The 9258-nt window shown below is 41.6% G+C and overlaps 1 long non-coding RNA gene across 1 annotated transcript; it reads right to left on the reverse strand.

Annotated features, from left to right (window-relative positions):
* Positions 1-546: 546 nt before the first annotated feature.
* LOC115193399 (uncharacterized) lies at positions 547-7211 on the reverse strand. Its single transcript, XR_003878153.1, has 3 exons — positions 7184-7211; positions 2728-2775; positions 547-955 (listed from the first exon to the last, which is right to left on the reverse strand). It is a non-coding gene; the product is annotated as an uncharacterized LOC115193399 (long non-coding RNA).
* Between the last annotated feature and the right edge of the window lie 2047 nt (positions 7212-9258).

Below are 9258 nucleotides of genomic sequence, written 5' to 3' on the forward strand. Positions count from 1 at the left end.
CTCGCCCTCCCCCTCTAACTGTGTGTGTCTCACATCTCCTCCTTGTAACTGTGTGTGTCTCATATCTTCTTGTAACTGTATCTTTGTGTTTGTGTGTGTGTGTTTCAAGTTTTATTAGTTATATGTACAGGATACACATGGTATACACCATACAAACAAATGCTTACTTTCTCCCCAGGCAGGTCACACGTGATACAAGTCAGTATTCGATTTCTATCCATGTCTGAGGATTTCGGAGGATGACATGGAAACCGGCCACCAGGGACAACAGTGAGCGATGTTACCTTCAAGTAAGCTTTAATTTTGCTACTGAGTTGTGGACAGGGATGGTGGATGGGTGTAAGCATATGCCTCTGGTTCCAATGGTTGCATGATTTAAGCCTATCCCAAGCCTTAACCCTTACCTTAACCATTCAGAGTTAATGCCTAAACTTAACCTTAGAACGATACAGAGAAGTAACCAAACACTTTGAAATTTGACGTTTGGAACGAGTTTGAAATTTTACATTTAAGAAACATGGATGAACGTCTAATTCTGATGTCACATCTCCTCTTTCTAACCGTTTGATCAACACTATTCCCCATTGAGCACTCTAATATTCCTTAACCAACTCCATTATTATAACGCTTCGGGGTAATTATGAACAGGGTTGGTTAGGTTACTGTCTAAATGTAAACTCGTTACAGTTACTAGTTAGCTGTTCAGAATGTTAATCAGTAACGTATCTTTTGGATTACCCAAACTCAGTAACGTAATCTGATTACTTTCAGTTACTTTTAGATGACTCTCCCCTTAAAGGAGAAGTTCTTTTTTACAACCAAATCTCAATTTTTTATGTAAATGGAATGTTATAAAAGGGTCCAGGCACAATTTCTTAGTGATTTCACTTGTTTTTGAGAAACTTACCGCAACAAGCGAATCACTTCGTCATACTTGTTTGGCAGTACCGGGGCCCTGAAAAAAATACACATGTTGTTTTAGAAACGGGAAAGCTCTCCATATAGTGATTCAGGTTTTTAGATATTGTACACATGAAACTGTCATTCTGAACTTTATCCGCAATGTTATATTCCATATTGTTAAATCATTTTATGTGTGTGCATATTGGAGTGCATGTGTGTACTTCCTCATATCCAAATATGGGCTTGTGTAAATTAGGGGGGCGTGGTTCAGAAGCACACTCCAGTCTACAACAAGGTGGCAACTGTAAACACAGACAGTAGTTGCTAGCTAGCTGCCGGATGCTAATATACCAAGCTAACTAATGATTTTTTTCTTTCAAACCACTATGCTACTGACATGTCTGACTACGAATACGAGGAGGAAATGTTTGAATTTGGGGGCGAGTCTTTTTTATTTGAACAGGAATACACAGACGAGGAGCTTCAACATATGAAGTTTGACAGAACAAGGAGAGGGTAAGAGACGGAGCAGGTAGATGTTCAACCAGCAAATGAGGCCTGACTGTGGACTGGTGGTGCACTTGGAAAAGCCATGGAAAATCCAGATGTGTCTGGTGACGAGACACGGACCAGCGAGTGCACCCCACTCTAACAAGTGACAATTACTTTTCAGCCCTCATCAACCATGCAGTTCTAGAAATGTTTTTCCATATACCAAATATAAACTGGAAGAAGAGACCTCAGCCAGAGGGACCTACTGGCCAGCTGGCAATAAAGTAAGTAGAGTGTGTTTGATAAATTGTCTTCCCAGTATGTGTTCTGTTTGGCTATGTGTAAAAACTACCATCAGTGACACGTATTCGTTTTATCTCATAGTACCCTCAAACTCAAAGCTGGACCAGTTCGACAAATTGTTAATTGTTCCCTTCTAATCAGGGACTGATTTAGATCTGGGACAACATGTGGGTGCAATTAAATATAATCTAGAACAGAAAACCAGCAGGCTCCAGACCTCATGTGGTAAGAGTTGAATACCCCTGTCATAGTAGTGTTATTCTGTGGTATTACTCTGCTTCGGCACAGCAAGCTGAACCGTTTTTTACATTTTTCCCCCAGACAATTTAGACTGGTTTCTTACAGAGCAGCCATGGAATGGGGATTGAAAGGCAAATGACTTGGGCGTGGTCAAAGACAAGTGTTGCCCAGTTGCGCCGTCAGCAAAGACAAAAGGACAGATGAGAACATTGAGAGACAAACATAAAAAATTGATTAAAAGATGAAGAATGCCCGTTAGTGATTCCTGTATCCATGAGCCAAAGCCAAGCTTAGCCACAAAATAGACTATGTAATTTGATCGAAAGGATATTTGGTTTGTATGTGAAGTGCTCTGAACAGAGCAAGGATTTTGATTCCCCTTTTTTGAACCGGCCGAGTGCCATTCCATAAACATTAAATATTGTAAGGATCAACTGTGGAGACGAGAAGCAGGTACAGGGAGTGAACATTTAATGAAACAACAGACAGGAACAGAATACGGACAGCGTCTGGACAGGGGAAAATATTAAACGACAATAATGCTGACACGGGATGAAACAGACAGATATAGGGAAGGCAATCAAAGCGTGAAGGAGTCCAGGTGAGTCCAATGAGCGCTGATGTGTGTGATGGAGACAGGTGTGCGTAATGAAAGTCAGCCTGGCGCCCTCGAGCGCCAGAGAGCGAGAGTGTGACAAATATATCATTGTGATTTTGTTTACTTAACAAAGCCGGCTCTTCCTCTGTTTACACTATTGTTTTTATTTAACTAGTTTTAGAGAAACTTACCCCAACCAGCGAATCACTTCCTCATCCTTGTTTTGCAGCACAGGGGCCCTGAAAAAACATGAACAAAGGCTTCAATTTCACCCAAATATATCCTTTTAGAAATGGGAAAGCTTTCAGTATAGTGATGCAGATTTTTAGATGTTGTACACATGAAATTGTGAACTTTACTACAACGTTATAATCCATTTTATTAAACTCAAGTGATCATTTTATGTGTGTGCATATTGGCGTGCAAGCGTTTACTTGCCTGTACTTCCTCAGTCATTTGACTAATATCAATAAAAAGGGTCATAAAAAGACAAGCATTGTAATTTTGAATTTCGTAAATGAGTATGGAAGAGGTGAAACAATTACTGTTGTCTATTAACAATGACAAGCCACCGGGGTTTGACAACTTGGATGGAAAATTACTGAGGATAATAGCGGACGATATTGCCACTCCTTTTTGCCGTATCTTCAATCTAAGGCTACTAGAAATGGTGTGCCCTCAGGCCTGGAGGGAAGCAAAACTAATTATGCTACCTAAGAATAGTAAAGCCCCCTTTACTGGCTCAAATAGCCGAGCAATCAGCCTCTTACCAACCCTTAGTAAACTTTTTGAAAAATTGTGTTTGACGAGATACAATGCTATTTTACAGTAAACATATTTCAGCACGCTTATAGGGAAGGACATTCAACAAGCACGGCACTTACACAAATGACTGATGATTGGCTGAGAGAGATTATTGTGGGAGCTGTGTTGTTTGACTTTAGTGCGGCTTTTGACATTATCGATCATAGTCTGCTGATGGAAAAAACGTATGTCTTATGGCTTTACACCCCCTGCTATATTGTGTATAAAGAGTTACCTGTCTAACAGAACACAGAGGGTGTTCTTTAATGGAAGCCTCTCCAACATAATCTAGGTAGAATCAGGAATTCTCCAGGGCAGCTGTCTAGACCTTTACTTTTTAAAATCTTTACTAACGACATGCCACTGGCCTTGAGTAAAGCCAGAGTGTCTATGTATGCAGATGACTCCAGACTACACACGTCAGCTACTACAGGGAGTGAAATCACTGCAACACTTAACTTCATAAGGCTAGGCCCCTATTTTCTACACTTCCTGTCTGACTGACTGACGTGCCCAAAGTAAACTGCCTGTTACTCAGGCCCAGAAGCCAGGATATGCATTTAATGCATGAGACTAAAACACAATTGATATGGTTGGAGAAAATCCAAAGAAAAACCAAACATAATAAATTTAAGATCCCATGCTCTTCCATTACAACGTACAATGTTAAATCTGGCTCCCAGATTGCAATCCCTATGGCTTCCACTAGATGTCAACAGTCTTTGTCCAAGGTTTCAGGCTTGTTTCTTCCCAAACGAGGAATAATTCAGAGTTTTGGCACCGGGAGTCAGTTGGAAATCAGTCTGTGGGTGCGCAACGAAGAGAACGCGCACTTGCTAATTTTACTTTTCTATTGAACATACTTCTTTCCGTATGAAATATTATAGTTTAATTACATTTTACGGTACCTGAGGATTAAATAGATACATAGTTTGACTTGTTTTAACCTGTTAGGGCTAGGGGGCAGTATTTACACGGCCGGATAAAAAACGTACCCGATTTAATCTGGTTACTACTCCTGCCCAGTAACTAGAATATGCATATAATTATTGGCTTTGGAAAGAAAACACCCTAAAGTTTCTAAAACTGTTTGAATGGTGTCTCATATGGCAGGCAAAAACCTGAGAAGATTTCATGCAGGAAGTGACCTGTCTGACAAGGAGTCGTTCTTCTTGTCTCTGTTTATTGAAGAGTGGGGATCTTAGCTGTAACGTGACACTTCCTACGGCTTCCATAGGCTCTCAGAGCCCGGGAAAAAGCTGAACGATGACGAGGCAGCCCCAGGCTGAAACACATTATCGCCTTTGCCAAGTGGCCGATAAGAGGACAAAGGAATTAGGCGCGTGCCCGAGTCGACCCCGTGCTGTATTTTCTTTCGGCTGTTTACCTAATTGCAGATTCCCGGTCGGAATATTATCGCTTTTTTATGAGAAAAATGGCATAAAAATTGATTTTAAACAGTGGTTGACATGCTTCGAAGTACGGTAATGAAATATTTAGAAATCTTTTGTTACGAAATGCGCCGTGCGCATGACCCTTATTTACCATTGGGATAGTGTCTTGAACGCACGAACAAAACGTCGCTGTTGGAACATAACTATGGATTATTTTGGACCAAACCTACATTTGTTATTGAAGTAGAAGTCCTGGGAGTGCATTCTGACGAAGAACAGGAAAGGTAATCAAACTTTTCTAATAGTAAATCTGACTTTGGTGAGTGCTAAACTTGCTGGGTGTCTAAATAGCTAGCCCTGTGATGCCGGGCTATCTACTTAGAATATTGCAAAATGTGCTTTCACCGAAAAGCTATTTTAAAATCGGACATATCGAGTGCATAGAGGAGTTCTGTATCTATAATTCTTAAAATAATTGTTATGCTTTTTGTGAACGTTTATCGTGAGTAATTTAGTAAATTCACCGGAGGTTTGCGGGGGGTATGCTAGTTCTGAACGTCACATGCTAATGTAAAAAGCTGTTTTTTGATATAAATATTAACTTGATTGAACAAAACATGCATGTATTGTATAACATAATGTCCTAGGTGTGTCATCTGATGAAGATCATCAAAGGTTAGTGCTGCATTTAGCTGTCTTTGCGTTTTTGTGACATTATATGCTAGCTTGAAAAATGGGTGTCTGATTATTTCTGGCTGGGTACTCTGCTGACATAATCTAATGTTTTGCTTTCGTTGTAAAGCCTTTTTGAAATCGGACAGTGTAGTTAGATTAACGAGAGTCTTGTCTTTAAATGTTTGAGAAATTGAAGTAATAGCATTTCTAAGGTATTTGAATATCGCGCCACAGGATTCAACTGGCTGTTACGTAGGTGGGACGATTTCGTCCCGCCTGCCCTAGAGAGGTTAACAAAGTTTAGCGGTAGCGTTAGGATTCCTTTGTCTGCATGTTGAACGAATGGATTACTCAAATCGATGGCGCCAACTAAACAGACTTTATGTGATATAAAGAAGGATTTTATCTAACAAAACGACCATGCATGTTGAGGCTGGGACCCTTTGGATTGCAAACAGAAGAATCTTTTTAAAAAAAGTGATTATTTAATCGCTATTTCTGATTTTATGAAGCCTGTGCTGGTTGAAAAATATGTTGTGGGACGCCGTCCTCAAACAAATCGCATGGTATGCTTTCGCTGTAAAGCCTATTGTAAATAGGACAATGCAGTTAGATTAACAAGAATTTAAGCTTTTAACTGATATAAGATACTTGTATGTACCAAAATGTTTAATATCCATCATTTTTTATGATTATTTATTTGAATTGCACGCCCTCCAATTTCACCGGAAGTTGTCGATAGATGTCCCGCTAGTGGGACGCCTATCCCAGACAGGTTTTAACATAGAGCTGCAGTTAGTTACAGAATGGGTGGCAAGAAATAAGTTAGTCCTAAATATTTCAAAACTAAAAGCATTGTATTTCTACAAATTGTACAAATCATTCACTAAACCCTAAACCTGAACTGAATCTTGTAATAAATAATGTGTAAATTGAGCAAGTTGAGGTGACTAAACTGCTTGGATTAAGGATTCTAAACTGTCATGGTCAAGACATGCTGACACAACAGTAGCTAAGATGGGGAGAAGTCTGTCCATAATAAAGCGCTACTCTACCTATTTAACAACACTATCAACAAGGCAGGTCCTGCAGGCTCTAGTTTTGTCGCACCTGGACTACTGTTCAGTTGTGTGGTCAGGTGCCGCAAAGAGAGACCTCAGAAAATTAGAATTGGCTCAGAACAGGGCAACACAGCTGGCCCTTAATTATACAATGAAAGCTAACAATAATATACATGTCAATCTCTCGTGGCTCAAAGTGGAGGAGAGATTGACTTCATCACTACTTGTTTTTGTAAGAAGTGTTGACATTCTGAATGCACCGAGGTGTCTGTTTAAAATACTATCACACAGCCTGGACACCCATGTATACCACACAAGACATGTCACCAAAGGTCTCTTCACAATCCCCAAGTCAAGAACAGACTATGGGATGCGCACAGTACTATGGGAGGCTACATGGAACTCTATAGCACATCAGGTAACTGAATCAAGCAGTAGAATCAGCATTAAAAAACACATACAAATACATCTTATGGAACAGCAGGTACTGTAAAAAGACACACACACAGAAACAGATACACATATACATGATAAGACACACACGTATACATGGATATTGTATTGTAAATGTGTAGTAGTGGCCTGAGAGAACACAGTAAATGTATTGGGTAAAGTGTTATGAAATGTAATGTCATGTAATATTTTAAATTGTATATAGTGTAATTCAAACAGGCAACGCATCAATACAGGACTAAGATCGAATTGTACTACACCGGCTCTGACGCTTGTCGGATGTGCCAGGGCTTGCAAACTGTTAAAAACTACAAAGGGAAGCACAACCGAGAGCTGCCCAGAGACACGAGCCTACCAGACGAGCTAAATAACTTCTATGCTCGCTTCGAGGCAAGTAACATGAGAGCATCAGCTGGTCCGGATGACTGTGTTATCACACTCTCCGCAGCCAATGTCAATAAGACCTTTAAACAGGTCAACATTCACAAGGCCGCTGGGCCAGACGGATTTTCAGGACGTGTACTCCGAGCATGTGCTGAACTACTGGCAAGTGTCTTCATTGACATTTTCAACCCCTCCCTGTCTGTGTCTGTAATACCAACATGTTTCAAGCAGACCACCATAGTCCCTGTGCCCAAGAACACTAAGATAACCTGCCTAAATGACTTCCAACCCATAGCATTCACATCTGTAGCCATGAAATGCTTTGAAAGGCTGGCTCACATCAACACCATTATCCCAGAAACCTTAGACCCACTCCAATTGGCAAACCGCACAAACAGATCCACAGATGATGCAATCTCTATTGCACTCCACAATGCCCTTTCCCACCTGGACAAAAGGAACACCTATGTGAGAACACTATTCATTGACGACTGCTCAGCGTTCATCACCAGTGCCCTCAAAGCTCATCACTAAGCTCAGGACCCTGGGACTAAACACCTCCCTCTGCAACTGGATTCTAGACTTCCTGACGGGCCGACCCCCAGGTGGTAAGGGTAGGTGACAACACATCCGCCACGCTGATCCTCAACACTGGGGCCACTCAGGGGTGCGAGCTCAGTCCCCTCCACCTGTAATCCCTGTTCACTCATGACTACATGACCAGGCACAACTCCAACACATTCATTAAGTTTGCTGATGACACAACAGTGGTAGGCCTGATCACCGACAACGATGAGACAGCCTATAGGGAGGAGGTCTGAGACCTGACCATGTGGTGCAAGGACAACAATCTCTCCCTCAACGCGATCAAGACAAAGGAGATGATTGTGGACAACAGGAAAAGGAGGACTGAGCATGCCCAGATTCTCATCGACGGGGCTGTAGTGGAGCAGATTGAGAGCTTCAAGTTCCTTGGTGTCCACATCACCAACAAACTAACATGGTCCAAGCACATCAAGACAGTCATGAAGAGGGCACGACAGAACCTATTCCCCCTCAGGAGACTGAAAAGATTTGGCATGGGTCCTCAGATCCTCAAAAGATTTTACAGCTGCACCATCGAGAGCATCCTGACGGTTGCATCACTGCCTGGTATAGCAACTGCACGGCCTCTGTAGTGCAAGGCACTACAGAGGGTAGTGTGTACGGCCCAGGACATCACCGGGGCCAAGCTTCCTGCCATCCAGGACCTCTATACCAGGCGATGTCAGAGGAAGGACCTAAAAATTGACAAAGACTCCAGCCACGGCAAGTGTATTGGAGCTACTGCACGGCAAGTGTATTGGAGCGCCAAGTCTAGGTCCAAGAGGCTTCTAAACAGCTTCTACCCTCAAACCATAAGACTCCTGAACAGCTAACCAAATGGCTACCCAGAATATTTGCACCCCCCCCCCCCCTACGCTGCTGCTACTCTGTTATTATGCATAGCCACTTTAATAACCCTAGCTGCATGTACCAATTACCATAATTACCTCAACACCAGTGCCCCTGCACATTGACACATTGATTCTGAACCGGTACCCCCTGTATATAGCCCTGCTATTGTTGTTTACTGCTGCTCCTTAATTTATTTGTTTTTCATATCTCTTACTTTTTTAAAGGTATTTTCTTAAAACTGCATTGTTGGTTAAGTAAGCATTTCACTGTAAGGTCTACACATGTTGCATTCGGCGCATGTAACAAATACAATTTGGTTTGATTTGAATTCCATAATAAATACAACCACAAATACATGCAGCGGGTGTCAGAGCATGTGTAATATGATTCCACCTTTTTAATATATTGTCCTTTTGCTAGTTTGGTGACTCTGTGGAGGTCATAGCAGGAATTCTTGGACTTGTTCGTGTCTTCAGCTGTTGCCTCAAGACGGAAGTTGGGCATCACATGTCTT

The sequence above is a fragment of the Salmo trutta genome, chromosome 5 (genome assembly GCF_901001165.1).
Source record: "Salmo trutta chromosome 5, fSalTru1.1, whole genome shotgun sequence".
NCBI lineage: Eukaryota > Metazoa > Chordata > Actinopteri > Salmoniformes > Salmonidae > Salmo > Salmo trutta.